Raw genomic sequence first — 18,238 nt, 5'->3', positions numbered from 1 at the left:
TCCCTCCACTCCCTGCTATCCCTTTCCCTCTCCCTCTACCTCTCTCTCTCTCTCTATCACTCTCCCTCCACCTCCCTCTCTCTATATATCACTCTCCCTCCACCTCCCTCTCTCTCTCTCACTCTCCCTACCTCCCCTCGCCCTCTCTCTCTTCCCCCTACCTCCTCTCTCTCTCACTCTCTCTCTCTATCCCCTTCCTTCCCTCCCCCTTCTCATCTCCCAACGAATCTCTTCCTCTCCCTCTCCCTCTCACTGTCTTTTCCTCCCTCCCCATCCAACTTCCCCCCTCCCCTCTCTCCCTCCCTTCTCCTCCATATATTTCTCTCTCTACCTCCTTCTATGTCTCCTTGTATCTCTCTCTCACTCCCTCCTTCAGCATCATCTTCCACTATCTCTTCCCTCTCCTCCCTCCCTCTCCTCTCCCTACCCCCCTCATTCTATCTCCCTATCTCCCTCCCTTTGTCTCTCCCTCCCTCTCCCTCCTCCATATCTCCCCCTCTCCCACCCTTTCTCTCTATCTAGTCCCTCTCCTTCCCCCTTAATATCCTTCTCTCTCTCCCCTTAATTCTCTCTTTCCTCCCCATATTCTACCACTCCCATAATCCCTCCCACACTACCTCTCCCAACCCTCTTAGTATTTCTCTCAGTCTTTCTCAATCTCCCTACATCTCCCTACATCCCCCTTCTCTTTCTCTCTTTATCCCTCCTTAAATCTCCCTCCCACCCCACTCTCTCTTCCTCTACCTCAACCCCTACTCGCTCTCCACCTCTACCCTACCCACTCTCTCTCCCTCTCCCTCCATGTCCCTCTCTTTCCTGCTTTCCTTCCATCCACTCTCTCTCTCATTCCCTCTCTGCAACTTCTCATACCCACCCCAATAACTCTCTCTCTCACTCCTTTTCCTCCAGTCTTCTTTGATCCCCATCCAAATCATTCCCCTCTCTCCCTTCCTCCCTCTCCCCAACCCTCTCTCTCTCCCCCTCCCTATCCTTCTCTCCTTCCATTCCTGTCCTCCTCCTCTGTCACTCTCTCCCACCCCTCACTCCCTTCCTCCCTCTCTCTCTTATTGTACCTATCCCACTTTCATTCTCTCCCTCTTTTTGTCCCTCTCTCTTTATCCCTCTATCTACCTCCCCTGTTGTGGTGAAGTAAAATTATAAGTGCAGACATGAATGAATTCCTCTAGCCCGATAATGGGTCTAGCCACAATAGATACATTCTCTATAAGATTTCCTTATGTTAGAATAAATCAAGAGGGCCTACCTCTTGGTTGCTTATGCTGCTTGATTGATTTGAAAATGGGGCACTAAAGGCTTCTTGTCAGCTTACAAGAACCTCCCCCATTTCCAAAGCTTAAATACTCCCAAGATATTATGATTAACCAAATGCGGAATTAATAATGTGCTTGAACATAGATGTATGGTTATATTTGTTTTAAAACCATTATGTGTTGTAAGCTCACTTGTTTATGCTGGTATAAAATACATATAACAATATGTAAAGCAACAAATAAGCAACACACGCATAGCAGCAACAAATAAGCAACAAATAAGCAACACACACATTCACCCAAAACTCTTGGGATACGTCTCCTTGATCTCTAGTCAACTCAACTAGGTTCTATGGGATTATGGCAACAGTTCTTTTACAAGCTCCACGCTCAACTCCATTAGTTTACATAGAACAAAATGGGTTTAGAACAACATCTCATCCTTAGCTCTAAAGCTCTCGTCTTTCTAGCTCTAGCTCTGGCTTTCGCTCTGGCACTTGGCTTTGGCTTCTCTGAGCTCTCTCTCGGCCTTTGCGTGCATCAATGGTTCACTCAACCTCCAAGTGACCTTTAGCAACCTTCCAGCAACTTTTAGCAACTTTTCTACCTGTCAATCATTCTCTCTAGCTTTTCGCTCTCGTAGCTAACAACTCTCCTTTAGTGATCTCCAGCCCTCGCCAACAACCTATCAATTGGGCCTTCTGGCTCTTTTGATGCATTTTCCCAGCTCTGCGGCTTCCCCGGCCATTTCTCTACCTGTCATTACTCCCCTGCGACTCTGTGGCTTCTCTACGCGTTGTCTATTCGATTGGCCATCTAGCCCTGTGGCTTCAAATGCATCATTATTTTCCAAAAATTCCTGCTTTCAGCATGGAACAATGATCAGGGGCCATTATAGAGGGATTAGTACCTTCTTCCAGGCAAAAACCTAAAAATGGAGAAAAATCCAATACATAGAGATTTTTCTGAAATTACACTATCGAGCATGAATTCCGGAGTTGAAATTTCATTAAATTACCCCTATAACCCTATCGGGTCTGCCATTAGTTGTAATATCGCTATTGCACCATGGCATGGCCAAAATACCAAATACACAGGATAAGACAGAAAATCTGAATTCCCAAAATTTAAAAATTATGTAATCGGGCTTATAATCCCCATTGGGTTTGGCCCTTGACGCTTATCGCAATCGCAATCGGATTAGCGCTACTATTGGGGATCGTCGATCAACAATTTAATCTAGACCATTGATATAATCCCTAAATGGATGTCTAGATTGCATTTCATATTGCTATCGCATCGGCCCTTTGTGTCGGGGATCATCAATCTCCCGACCACCGATTTAATCCTGGCTGTTGATCTCATTTCCGATCCAATGGCTGAGATCACACACCATGGATCGGCAATCGCATGTCACATATGGTAGTGGCCCCTTTTATATAATTGTGATATGATGTTGTGATGCGATATATCGCAATCCGATGTTGCATAGTCCCAGGGTTCCTTCCCTTATCTCATAGCATCACCGATGCTGATCCGCCAATGCCGATATCAGTGAGCGCAATGTCGCATCGGCTCGAGGTCCTTTCCTTATATTATTTGCATATGCCTGCCTCCGACCCGATATGTCAGGGGTTGGTAAGTGGGATCTCTTCCACCTTCACTTTAAGTCAGCCTCTTAGACCACTCTGATGCGATTTTCCTTTATAGAGCGTTTTAGGCCATTTTTTGAAGATTTTTCCTCTTTTTCAAACAAAAAAGGGCAACTTCTTTCTGCGATAACTTCTGCATTCGAGGTCTATTTTAGCCCATTCAAATTGCAGTAGGTTCAGAATGAAAATATCTACGCAATGGGACTATTTATAGGAGCATCCTTGGACTTTAATTTTCCTCTGTGAGGAACAATTTAGACTTAGAAGTCTATCCAAGATCCATTTTGGATCACGCCTTCCCACTAAATAACTTTTGGTCTCCAAAAGACTGATATACTGATCTGAACAGTAAATGAGAGTAACAACATCCTCTTCTTTCAGCCTCCACACACTTGCCTTGCATAGTGCCTCTGAACCAAAGCCTTTGACCACTTTCCTTCCTGGATGTGCTAGTCTTCCTGGGAAAAACTATCTTCATTCTTGACTTCATGCAAAAATCCTGCTGAGATGGTCATAGTAGGTAGTTTGAACTTCTCTACCTTGATCATTGATCCAAGGTGGCTCAAACAAATGTGAAGTACATCTGCTTCACAAAATTTTCATTTGTACATGTTTGAAAAGCTACCAATAACAACTGTTAACAACAACCGAAATACAGACAACAACTAGATGGCCCAAACTCCTGCTTCAACAAAAGAAACAGATTTCACATCTTGTGGACACCTCCATGTCTTACATCTACATACAAATGATGGACTAGATAACAAGCCCAAAAAACATGCCTTTAAACAAATGACCCTTCAAGTCAAGCATGTAGAAAAAGACCATTAGGACTCTTTTTCAAAAGATGAACCACTTCATCATCATCTCCATCTTGGAGACCAAGTTAACTTCTCCCAAGTCAACATTGCATCACATGCATGTCAAAGCAATCAAATCTTCAAGTTAATCACACACACATGTTCAAATCATGCACATCAAGCTCATGCATTTCATCTTTCAACTTTCGCTTAAGCACACTGTACTTTCGAAGTTGAAATGAAATATAATGTTGTAGCAACAAAATGAGTCTCCTACTCAACTTCTCCATTCACCTTCTTGGTAAAATCATACAACTTGCATTCCATTAACAAAGAAATGCAAACAGATGCATAAATAGACATACAATCTTAATTGGATAAGAACTCTAACCATTTCTTACCAATCCACTTCAAAGGTCTTCCCTTTGTTTGCACATCAGCATCAACATGTGAATTGTCCTAAAACACATCATCCATGGAAACTTCCTTTCCATTTCTGCCATCTTCTCTTTCCACATTCTTCAGCTTTTGTGGAAGCATTGCTGGATTTAGAGTCCAACACCTTTCATTAAGATGCCCTTGCTTACGGCAGTAAGTGCACTACATGTGCATCCTCTTGACAATGTGACTTTCCTTGTCCAATGGACCTTTTTCTTCTTGCTTGTTTTCCTTAAAAAGTTTCCTGTATGTGGCCATTCTCTTCCAACATCTAGAAACATTATAGTTATCCAAACCAAAAAAGGAACATGCAATTCTTTTCCCATATTTATGTGGAAATTTATCATGCTTTGAAAAATCGAAAGGAAGATTAGAACCAGATTTATACCTTTCTCTTTTACCTTTATTGCCTTCATGAGGAGGTGAAGTAAATGAAGAAGTGGCTCCCTTTGTAACACCATCAATATCTTCAAGGATTTTAGGGTCTCCATAACTCTCTGGTTCAAGTTTGTGCTTCTGAATACCTGCATCCTGCAAATGATGTTTCAAGCTATTGCATTCCTCTTGAATACAATCTTCACACTCTTGAGGTAGAGGACCTGAAATGAAACTCCTTCTTTGAATTGTTTCAATGGCCTTCATGGAAGCTTTGGAACTTTCTCCATAAGACTGTCCATATCCAAGACACAAATACTTAGGCCTTTCCTCAGCCATTATTGGTTCAACAATACTTTGTGCATGTTTACCCAAGCCTTTTCCCTCATTGCCCATCTTGGACATTAGCTTGGAACCTATGCCTCTGGTATGTTTTTCAAAAGAACCAATATAAACATTCTTAGAAGAATTTGAAAACAAAATGGAATGGTTTAACTCTTCTTCAAGCTGATACTTGACCAAGGCTTCTTTGGCAACAAATAGTTGTGACTCCAACTCATGCATCCTTTTCAAGTTCATATTTGCAATATGAAGTTGCCTCTCCATTTCCTGTAACTTGTCAGAAAGCAACTTCTTCTCTTCCTCTAAGGAATTCAATTGCTCTCTAAGATGCTGCTCTTCCTTCCATCCTCATACATTTCTCTCACCATATCCATCATGGTGGACAAGTCTTGCTTCATGTCTTCATCAAAGACTCTTGTGAAGAAAGAATAATTTCAGGATTCACTTGTAGAAGTTGTCATTATGCCAATGAATAAAAGAAATTCAAACAAGATTAACAAAGAGCTTATTCGGAAACCTTTTGCAACAAACCTCTTATGCTTCAAGGATTTCCTTGAGGTCCTTTGGGATAAGAAGAATGCCTTCAGCCCTTATTCCTTCTTTTCCTTCTTGGATTGAGCTATCAATAGCTTTCCCTTCACCTATGCAAACTCAAACAATAGTCAGTCTGCAAACAAGCATACAATCAACCTCTGACTATTTAAACACCTTTCAGACAAGCAATCTTTTCTCAGTCAATCAAGCATTCTGATATAACCTTCCTTGAAGGTGGGGTTAACCAATCTTAGGCTTTGATACCACCTGATCTGAAAATGGGGCACTAAAGGCTTCTTATCAGCTTACAAGAACCTCTCCCACTTCCAAAGCTTAAATACTCCCAAGATATTATGATTAACCAAATGCATAATTAATAACGTGCTTGAAAATAGGTGTATGCTTATATTTGTTTTAAAACCATAATGTGCTATAAGTTAACTTTCTTATGCTGGTATAAAATACATATGATATTAAGTAAAGCAGCAAATAAGCAACACACGCATAGCAGCAAGATGCAACAATAAAACAACACACATAACAACAATATTAATTTGGAGTTCACCCAAAACTCTTGGGCTATGTCTCCTTGAGCTCTAGTAAACTCGACTAGGCTCTCTGGGATTATGGCAGTAGTTCTTTTACAAGCTCCATGCTCAACTCCACTGGTTTACACAGAACACAATGGGTTTAGAACACCATGTCATCCCTAGCTCTGAAGCTCTCGACTTTCTGTCTCAGGCTCTGGCTCAGGCTCTTGGATCTAGATTCTCTGAGCTCTCTCTCGACCTCTATGTGCATCAATGATTTGCTCGACATCCAAGCGACCTTTAGCAACCTTCCAGCAACCTTTAGGAGCTTTTCTACTTGTCAATCGTGCTCTCTGGCTTTTTTCTCTCGTAGCTAACAACTCTCGTTTAGCGACCTCCAGCCCTCACCAACAACATGTCAATTGGGCCTTCTGGCACCTTTGAGGCATTTTCTCGGCTCTGTGACTTCCACAGCCATTTCTCTACGTGTCATTACTCCCTTGCAGCTTTGTGGCTTCTCTACGCATTGTCTGTTCGACTAGCCATCTGGCTCTGCAGCTCCGTGGCTTCAAATGCATCATTATTACCAAAATCACCTGCTTGCAACATGGCACAGTGATCGGGGGCTGTTACAGAGGGATCAGGGCCTTCTTCCAAGCAAAAACCCAAAAATGGAGAAAAATATAATACATAGAGATTTTTCCGGAATTACACTATCGGGCGTGAATTCTAGACTTGAAATTTCATTAAATCACTGCTATAACCCTATTGGTTCTGCCATTAGTCACAATATCACTATTGCATCATCACATGGCCAAAATCCAAAATACATGGGATAACACAGAAAATTTGAATTCCCAAACTTAAAGAATTATGTAATCGAGCTTATAATCCCCATTGGGTCTGGCCCTTGTCGCTTATCGCAATCGCATTAGCCCTTCTATTGGGGATTGCCGATCACAGATTTAATCTGGATCGTTGATCTGATCCCCGATCGGACGGTCTAGATCAAATCACATATTGCTATCGCATCGGCCCTTTATGTCGAGGATCTCTGATCTCCTAACCGCCGATTTAATCCTAGCCGTTGATCTCATTTCCGATCCGACAACTAAGATCACACACCACAGATCGGCAATCACATGTCACATATGGTATTGGCCCCTTTTATATCACCGTGATACAATGTTGTGATGCGATATATCGCAATCACACGTCGCATAGTCCTGGGGTTCCTTCCCTTATCTCATAGCATCGTCGACGCCAATATCAACGATTGCAATATCGCATCGGCCCAGGGTCCTTTCCTTATATTATTTGCATATGCCTGCCTCCGACTCGATATGTCAGGGATCAGTAATCGGGGTCTCTTCTGCCTCTGCTTTAAGCCTACCTCTTGGACCACTCCGATGTGATTTTCTTTTATAAGGCCTTTTAGGCCATTTTTTGTATATTTTTCCTATTTTTCAAAGGAAAAAGGGAAACTTCTTTCTGCAATAACTTCTACATCCGAGGTCCATTTTAGCCCATTCAAATTGCAGTAGATTCAGAATGAAAAGATATACGCAATGGGACTATTTCCAGAAGCATCCTTGGAATTTAATTTTCATTTGTGATGAACACTTTAGACTGAGAAGTCTATCCAAGATCCATTTTGGATCATTGATGATGTCCTCGCTTGCTCGCTCCAGCAATCTCTCGCTTCCTTCTTCAAGCTCCTAAAACAAGTAAACAACAAAAGAACACAAACATAATAATAGATAAATTGAACTTCAACCTACTTAAAAAGTCAAGAAACATTAAGCCATGAATATGTAATATTACAAAACATGTAGGAAATCAATCTATAATTGCATATATTAATATCAAAGAGAGATTACAACCATTCGTCTTGACATTGCAGTCTTCCTCCGAAAGACCGAGTTCCCACACACTTCTGCTAGCATTCCATGATGGCTTCAAAAAACAATAGTTTTAAAGCTCTTCCCTTTAAGCTTCACTCCAAACCAAAACACACTTCTGCGTCACACAACTAGATAGCTACAACTAGTAATAACTTGCTTGTCTACTCCAAAATAGCATCAAAACTTTGCAACTATAACACTCACACTAGTTTGTGCTTGGGAAGAAGGGAGGTTTATATAGGAAATATGGATGGGAGATGGATCCTCTTCTCATGGGAGAAGGACTTATCCCTTGAGGTAATTCCATCATTATAGGGGAAAGGAGCCCAAACTATCATCCTCGACCCCATCCGGCCAAACCATTTACGAGACTTCTGTTATGGATCTTCTAGAGTTGGAAGCTTCGGATCTAATTTTAAAAACTTTCCATAATAGGGCCGACAGGACTGAAACACAACTCAGACGCTTCAGTTGGCACGAGGAGTAGTGATAATCTCTATACATCAGCATGGGGGAGACAAAGGCCATTAGTGTTGGTCTTGTATACTGCGTAAAACAGAAGTTTCAGGGGAAATGGTGCAAAAGGGGAATGATTTGCTCATGAAGAAGGACACAATGGGAGTTTTTTCATGAAGGAAAAGCATGAAAGATTCACTGTAGAGGTCCTCTAGGATCAAGGAATGGGGAGTACAGGGACAATGACAAAATTTTGTGTAACAGATGCCCCCTAAAGCGTGAAGGCTTAGCTAGAGCAAGGGATGAAATGCTTTATAAATCAATGCGGGGAACCGTTCTGCCACCGGAAAACTTGCAACCAAGTACAAATATGTATACATAAACTAAGATCTATGTCAAATGATACATGAATCGTGGTATGGACGCAACCATCTAGAGAATGATTATGTAAATGGATCCAGGTATGGGCGTAACCGTCTGTCAAAGAGGATCATAATGAAACCAAGGTATGGTTGAAGCCATCCAACAATCAGAAGGATCACATATGATAACTCATGGCCTGGTCGCAGCTATCCATCTGATAGAGACATGCATATCATCATAACCATGACACACCACTTCGCAACATGGACTTTTGTGATCTGAGTCCAGGGTCTTGCGCTCCAACACGACTCGATCAAAGTACAGATCATAGCATGCGAATAGATGTGTTGACGTCAAACATGTTAGGAAGTCACTTGATTACTAGTCAATGATGTAGATTGTTAAGAAGAGTGAGAGAAACCACCAATCATGATAATGGTCCTCAAGGTACCATCAGTACAATTGACGGAATGTGAATAAAGGAACTGAAGTTGAACACCCGTGAAATCACTCGATCGAAAGCTAATGATGTGAGCTTGTCATCGAGTGCAAAGAACTTGCCATTAGGACATGCAAGCTCTAAGGTACTGGAAGAGAGTCTCTCAGTCAACTTCTCGAATAATGAGTCAAATTTGACAGGAAATTACCATGTCTAAGGAGGGCCATAATGAATCCCACATCATCAATGCAAGACGAGAGGATGCAAAGTAATTTTGGATGATATAGAGAATCAGAGGTAATTGTAAATGTAGAAGGACAACTCTTGAACATATCGATGACACAACTGGAGGTTTGGTAGCTTTTGGATCCATGGGATCGTGGTCATGATGACGTGGAAAAGATCAAATGGAAGGCAAAATGAACGACCCAAAACCTAGGAAGGTCAACAATGCGAAGGAGGATGCCCCAACTCAACATGAAGCAAAGAGCGTCATGTTGAATTGTGAGTTGTCGACATGAATGATAGAATTCCAAATTCCCCCCCACCATTTCTGGCAAGTATCCCAATTATTTTTTAATCGCAAGCTTGAAGGGGAAAGCATATCCTTACACTATAAGTTCATCCTTCAGACGAATTTGACCTAGTAAGTTTAACGAGCCCTAGGAAGGAGAAGCTGATGTTCGTCATGGTGATGCATCTGATGTCGTTCAAAAGTTTAACGAGTCCGAAAAAGGTGTAACTTAGTATCTTTATCATGTTTAGAGAGTTTGAAAAAGACATGTAAAAGAAAACTCCACATGGCCCCTTTTCGTACATTGGTGTCTCTCGAGCCCGGAAAGGTAGAAAACAATACTTGAGAGAATCACTTGATCATTCCAGTCAAGGACTACCTTTTTCATAAATAGTGCCTCCCACAGTGAAAAATGGGTAAACTTATACTAGGCACATGATGTTTCGCATCCGTTAACGAGTTCAAAACAATAAGGGCTCGACCATCTTTTTGCTTTTAAAGGGTCGGAAAAGAGCTGAAAGTGGACCCCCCATTTTTATTCTCTTTAACGAGTCAAAAGGGGAAAAAGTACTTGGAAATATTTTCATATGAGTTTAACGAGTCAAGAAAAGAGTTGAAATGTTACTCACCATCATCATCGAACGTCCATCACTTGTCGGTGCACAAGTAAAGTAAAGTGTATTATTGAGTCCTTGAGGAATAATAGGTCAAAATATTTACAAAACCTGATATTTTTGACAAAAAAATGAATAGAAAGTGGAAAAGTAAATATATTTCCATCATTTACCATTTTACCTTTGCTGTGAATACTTTTTACCCACTTTTTCCCTAGTTGTTCCGGAGCAGTTTACGGGTGATCCGGGAGGTCAATCAACAAGTCGTCGGTTCCAGGTAATAGCTGAAGCCCTGAGCTTCATTTTCATTCTATTTCTTTATGCTTTTAGCCATTTCTTTTGGAATTTTGAGGAGGTTTTTGAAAATCTTTTTCACCCTCGGTCGGCGCAATTTTCGGGCACGGAATCACGCCAGCCGAGGGTGATTAGCAAAGCCATCTGCGCTGATCGGTGAAACTATTTTTAAAACATGTACATCAGTGCTGTGGGTAGGGAAAAACCCTATGTTCTCAAAAACTGATCGTTTAATCTTGAATTTTATGTGCCAAGGATGATTATTGACTCAAATTAATGGCTTTTGGAGGAGAGAATCACCGAAAATGGTGGATTGGAAGGAACGAGAACATGAAGATGTTGACAACTTGGCAATGAATGACCCAAATTTCCTGGAGGCTTTGAGGGCTTGTAGGATCCTCAAATTATTCCTTACACCAGGGATGTGAGCGCAGTCCAATTTGCTTCGATACCTGATCAGCCTTTGGGACATTAATCAAGAGATTTTTGTCATTGGCGACCATGAGTTGGATTTGAAAACTTTAGATATTTACTTCATCACTGGATTGTGTTGCAGAGGTGAGCTAGTGAACTTGTATGGGTCACGTCCGATTGGGGCAAGCATATCTTCCCTGCTTGCCGAACACTTCCCTGAGGGCCTAAAATCTAAGAGTGGGAAGATAGAGATTTCTAGTGTGCAGGATCTAACACTGAGGGTACTTATGTTGACTATCAATGAAGTGGTGAGGTCCTAGGTGGAACATGAGACTAACAAGTCGAAGTTCCTTTATGCTATTGACTGCACAACTCCTATGATCTTCAACTAGGCTGAGTTCATCAAGATGAAGATCAAGAACCAATTGTCCAAGGCCAAGGTGGGGAATCTGAAGCAATTTGGCTTCGGATTTGTATTTGTGACCTTCTTCCTAGAATGAGTGCCATTGTTCTAGTATCAACTAACTGAGGTGGATCCTCCCATGCCACATGATCCACGGATAACCCGCTAGAGTCATTTGATGCCCAGGATCACTAGGGCTCAGCATATGTCGTATTAACATACATACTTTTCATGGCTATAATGACAGAAGATCATCATGGAGGACTGGCCATACAATGGCACTGATTTTCATGAAGATCCAGATATGCCCTTACCAGATGGAGAGGACTTCGATGACGAAGGTAAAAAATCAAATTTTTAATTTTCATATTTTTAATTATTTTTGGTATATGCATGCTTATAACATTTCTCTTGTTTATGCAGATGTTGGACCAGAGCGGCCAGCCGAGATGTCCCCAATAGCTAGGTACGTGCCCTGTCTTATCGATGTTGTTTCCCCTTATCAAGAAGGGAGCGACAACGAGGAGGAGATCGCGAGGAACCTTGAGGGGTTAACTCATGGTATCCTAGAGTATGCTTGGATAGGAGACATGCCCCGTCGGTACTAGAGACACATGGTGGGAGTCTCATATTGGATCTGTTGATTTCTGAGTCATGTTGCATGAGCTGTCTTGTGCTACCATGATCACCTTGCTGATTAGTTTCTAGGTCCAACACTTACATATTTTTTGAGGCCTGCGTGCCACTGATGTATGAGGCCTACGAGCCACTAACACACATATTATTTTTTGGTGTTATAATGTATCAAACATTCTCACCATATATATATGTGTGTGTGTGTGTGTGTGTTGTATTTTCTTTTCTATTATGCTACAAATGGTTTTCCTTATCTTTTACATGTTTCATAAATGTCTATGCAACACGTAATTAGCTAATGCATCTATCAATGTATTCATGTGTATAGGAATATGATGATATGTACTATAATAAAAATTCATTTCCAATACACAGATATGGAGATACATTCTCAATATTTGAGGGCTCTTGATGGAATATTGCCCATTGAGTTGAAGGACGACAAGCTGTGAATCTAGATTGACAACCAATTCTCTGATGCCCAGAGTGATGGCTTATGACAAATGTTTGATGACCTCACTATATCCAGCAATGTTGTTGGTTGTGCAACCTAGGTAGATACCTTGAAGGTCAATCAATTCACCGTTAGGGTCATAGATAGCCAATGCCGCGGATGATAGGTTTCGGGTACTACAACAAGCACCATCAACGAAACCAACTTGAGGAGTTGCAGACATCTACAAAGCAAGAAAATCATAATAAACAGGAAAGTTGTTTGAGCACTATCACACAAAACAACATTGTACAAAAATGAATCACACACTAATGTACACAAGTAACCATGCAAGATGACCTAAGCATAGTACTTCATGAGGGATTCCATGCTGGGACTCGGGAAATCAATCAACATAGAAGGACATCAGAGCTTTACTGTTGTCATTACAAGTAAGCATCGAATCGGCCAAAGAATGGAGTAGAACGCATATAAGGCTTTGCCCCCATGCCCCCTGGGCAAGGGAGAGTTACGAGTCAGATGGAAACCCCATTGCAATAATGGGAAATCAGTGAAAACTTGGGGATGGTGAAAAATCCTGAAACCATTAAGGGATAAAGGTGCCCTCAGTTGAAATATCTTGATCATGTCAGGGTAAACTGACACATCAATGAGCAACAAAGAAGAGAATTCTTCAAAAGAAGTATACATGACCACCGGGTGAGGCAAAAACGAGGAGTGATGATGAGTATTGATCCATGGGAGTTCCTTGAGAGACATGACTTCATGATACCTTCTTCAGCAAGGAAGGTCTCGACTAAGGGATCAGGCGATTCTAAAGTGCCAAGCCATAGGGATTGAGAGTACGTATTGAAAGAGGTCTTCGACATAAAAGAATCAAAGGATTTAGAGTTCGAAGCCAAAACAATTTCCACATAATTGACTTCGGCAGGACTAGGCAGTATAATCTCACCCCAAGTATCAACAAGATTTGGTGCATGTATGACCCAGGGATCAGATTTGATTGAGATCATGTTGATAGAGGAAACATGAGGAGGTGGGAGTGGAAAAATTCCCATTAAGGAAAAATATTTGAAGAGACCTGCCCCCACACTCTCATAGGGAGCACTAGAGTGCTTGACATATGGAACATTACCATCCGAGGAGGAAGAGGCAAAGAAAGACAACTGATCAACGGTGACAATTTTCCCTTGATGGGGAGAATGGATCATGCAAAACAAAGAGGAGGCCACGACATGCAAGGCATGAGTCCAACTTTGGCTGAGTAGAAGATTGTAATTAAGATTAGTGTTAACAATTTCTACTTCAACTTGCACTGTCTTGCCTTCTAGGGTGATGGAAAGGTTAGGTAAGACACTGAAGGGTCGCGAATTGCACCCATCGAAAGCTTCCAAAGTGTTTGGATACTAGTTCAGTGTAGAGGAACCAATAGCCTTCTAACATGCAGTTGACATGATGAAGGTGGAAGCACCTTCATCGATGACAGGCAGTGGATGGTCTTCTCATTAACAATTACCTGAATGAGAAAGGCAATCTAATGAGGGAGATGTGGAACATCATTCTCCGGATCGAAACATATCAAATTGGAATTGGTGGGATCGATGCCCCCGATAGTTGACAACAAATATTTTTGCTATGATGGGAAGATTTGAAGTACCTCGAGAGCCTGAACCAAATCCTAAACAATATTGTAGTGCTGAGTGGCTCGGGCGTTGGGATTATAGAAGGATTTCTGCATCGCACCTCAAGAGGGTGGCCGTGTAGCAGAATCAGGGTTAGGGTGCTCAATTTGCAGAGGGCCAAAACTCGGGGTAGAAGAAGAAGGTGCAACTTCTTTCTCTTTCCCAGTTGCTAAAGTTGGAGTTTGATAGTCTTTCGATCAGTTAGCCACATTAATAAGTGTGCTCATCATGAACACTTGAATCCAGAGGAAGTAGATCAGGGTTGGTCTACCATTTGGGTTTTCTAAGACGGAAATGGCTCTTTGAGGACAACAGGGGTCCCTTTGAGCAGGTGACTAACTTCGGATCGTCGAGGACAATACTTAGTGTAGTGATCCTCCTTGCAAATGAGGCAAGGATACTTAGGTTTCCATTGTAAAGATTCACCAGCAGATGATTTGGGAGGACCTTGTTTTGAGGCATCGACTTTAGCTTTTCCTTTGCCTTTCTTTTTTCCTTTCAAGGATTTGTTCACTGTGGTAGACTGGACAGCATGGATCTTTGAGGTTTTACCAGGGCCAGGTGGATTCTAAGATGAACTATTAGGAGCAGCATCTGAGGCTGACTTCTATTTGGAAGAAGTTTTAGCAGGGGTCTGGGATACTAAATCAATAACTCTATCAATGGGAGGAACCACTGGTGACTTTGATGCTATGGGATCAGATGATGGTCGCAGAGCATTTGGTAATAACTCATATAAAGTGCCAGACTGAGAGTAAAGTAGATCCAAGTATTGGGCATGAGTGATGGCCTACTCTTTAATAACGAATCCACCCATAGATATATCGTGAGCAATTGGGGCTACAAATGATTTGGTAAACTATTCAGCGAGAAAATAATCAACAATCTTGAATTTGATCAGGTGACGCCTATGTCTCCATTCATGGATGTGATCAAAGATGTGTGTAGCAGTATCTTGCTTAAGTGATGTGAGAAAATAGGTGCCAGTTTCAAGTGAACTGACAATTGAAAATGCATGAGGATAGCCATGGATAAGGAGTTAAAGTCATGGTAAGTACTTCGAGTTAGCTCGATGTACCATTTCACAACAGCACCCGTGAGGGTTCGATGGAAAAGACGAAGATGAATGGAATCGTCCATGTATGAGTTCGACAAGCATTAGAGGTGATATGTCATCATATGGGCCAGAGGATCTTATTTAGCTTTTCCATCGAACTTTGGGAAATCACTTGGTATCTTGGATGGCACCGGAGGCTAGTATGGAAAATGAAGGATCAGATCATTCGTAAGGCGCAATACATCCGACAACTTGATTGTAGCCAAGAAAGGTAATTGAGTGTTAAAAGGCATGGGAGGTTGAGAATCGGGCCCATAGGGAGGATCCCACCCTTGCTGGTAATGATTTTGGCCCCACAATGGGGGATTTGGGCTATATGGTATCTGAGGCTACCCCTATTGCAGATTACCTTGACCATAGGGAGGATTTTGACCTTGAATAGCTTGAAATTGTCCAGGCATAGGTTATTGATAAGCAACATATGGGTTAAAAGTTTGTTGAGCCTGTTGACCTTGGACATACAGACATGGAACCTATTGTCTTGGAATATAGGGCTGATGAACATGTTGTCTGTGGACAAGAGGATTCTGGACCTACAATCCTTGGGCATAAGGTTGATACACTTGTTGCAATTGGACGTAGGGGTTTTGTACCTAGTGCTCTTGGCTGGCAGGATTTTGAACCTGTTGACCTAGGACATGAGGGTTTTGGACCTGCTGCTCCAGGACTTGACCTTGAACCTGCCCCTGCAAGGGTTGGCCTTGTTGGTATGTATACAAGGGTTGCTGCTTCCTTGTGGTTTTGCTATTGCAAGGGTTGACCTTGCAGTTGCAAAATTTGTCCTTGGGGTTGCAAAGGTTGGCCCTGCGAGGGTATGGGTTAAGAGGTGTGTGGAGCATCTTACATTTGCCACTGTGTGGCTTGCTGCAACTGTTGTAAGTATTGAACTTGTGATTGTTACAGGTGACCTTGTTGTGGGATAATTTTCCCTTGCTGTTGTGTGGAGAGCCCTTGTTGCAGCAAAGGTTGACCTTGTGGTAACAAAGGCTACCTTGGTTGTTGTAAAGGTTGTCCTTGTTGTTGCAAGGGTACTTGAACAGTGCCTGGGAAATTACCGAACTGAATCTGACTGTAGCCAGGCTGGATGTACTGCTCAGATTGGATGGTGTAAGGTTGATTAACCAATCCTTGAGAACCATATGGAACATAAGGATTTTGGTATTGGACTTGAGCCCCATAGGGCCGCCAATACTGAACATTGCTTGATCTAGATGGACTAGAAGGGTTGTAAATAATACCAGAAGAGGGTTGGTTTACACCAAGCATGTGAGATTGTGAGATGCTCACATTAGTGACACTTGACACCATAGATACATTCAGGTTCTGCCCCCCAGGTGGTGGCACAATCTGGCCACTGACTAACGAGACAGAGGAACTGATAGAGACAATTTTCAAAACTATCGGTTGTGGCTGATGTGTGACTAGGATCGATGATACAAGAGTATTCAGAACAGTGGGTTGCATTGGGATTGAAGTAACAGCCTGTTGGGAAGTTGTGTTCGTGATGAATGGACCTGATGTAGGCCTGATGCCCGATGCCCATACAGGACTATGGTAAAGTGATGAGGCACTAGGTGTGCCTAAAACCAAGTGCCCCAAAGACACATAGCTGAGTGGTAATCGAAAAAGGGAAACCCTCGGGAGGAAACTCCAATTACAATTCTTCCTCCTCAACAGTGTGTGGAGTACAAATTTTGGACTCATCTGGAGATGTGACTAGAGCATCATCTTCGAGTTCCTTTTCTGAAAACAAACAACGATGAATGAATGAACGAGTATAAAGGGATAGTTCTAAAGGAACACCCAGCTGGTCATATGGATTGTAAGGCCACTGCAGTGATATCTCAACAACGTCAAACAGGGGGTTCAGAGGGTAAATAACCAGTCCAAGCTGACCATTAGTGGTTGGCGAGTTCTCTGGAGTTTGAATAGTATTGTCTAGAGATTCTGGGCCAAGATCAGTAGATGACCTTGTATTGAAAGTAGGCAGAGGACGAGATGAAAATGGTTGAACCCTCAAAACAATTGTGAGTTCAACATCTTGGTCCTCGAGTGACTCTGGTAACTCAGAAAATGACTCCTCAGACAATCTTTCAGACGGAGGAGAGGAAGAGGAATTGGGTGAACCGGATGGTTCAATCATGATGACCTTTCCTTAGTTGACGAAACAAATAACTTCAACGTTTCAAAATGTCCTTTTAAGGGAACTCACAATTTGGTTAAAAATACTAACAAGATTTTTTGGATTATGGGAAATCAATTATTAAGATGCATAAAAGACTGATTCTCTTTCATTTTTTAAGGGTTGAGAAAGAAATAAAGATGACTCTATTATTTTTGATTTGAAAGGAGCTTGAAAGGACAAGTTCTTGAATGATATTTTAAGTTTAATGAGACAAAAATATCATATGACTGCTCTGGATGATCTAGGTAAATAGGATTACCAGGCAACCATGAATTGTAGAATACCTTCTGGCGAACCAAGAAGTACGAGTAGGCAATCTCCTCGAATCTTGTGTTCGGTGTATCATTTTTTCAAGGTGTCCGACTCAACTTCCTATGGATAAAAGGAGTGTAGCCTAGTGGGGTCTCCCGTTATATGCTCAACGGTATGGGGAGCACAAATCTGTACTAATGTTGTCTAATGCCAAAGCTAATGACAACTGCTAGGTTTAAAAGACGTCGGAACATGTCTCTAGCCTAGAACTTCTAGATATGATCATTAATGTTAAATTTGCCTCAGGTTAATTGAATTCATTTTAAAGTTGATCTTAAGTTAAGTTTCAATATTCAGGCCTTAACCATGCTACTTGAAAAAACCTCAAATGCAGCTAAATGACACAAGACTCTTTCAATTTGATGAAATGCCTACACTTGAGAGGGCAGAAACTACTCAATCTAATGGAAACAATCAAGCAACTGAAAACAAAATGATCTTTCACTACCTTACTTTTTCAAAAAATAAACTAATGAAAAATGCATTCCAATTCCTAATTCCCTGACAAG

This window comes from Pinus tabuliformis, chromosome 9 (assembly GCF_031772625.1).
Source record: "Pinus tabuliformis cultivar Carrire ecotype Pingquan chromosome 9, CPIR1, whole genome shotgun sequence".
NCBI lineage: Eukaryota > Viridiplantae > Streptophyta > Pinopsida > Pinales > Pinaceae > Pinus > Pinus tabuliformis.
This window is presented reverse-complemented; position numbering follows the sequence as displayed.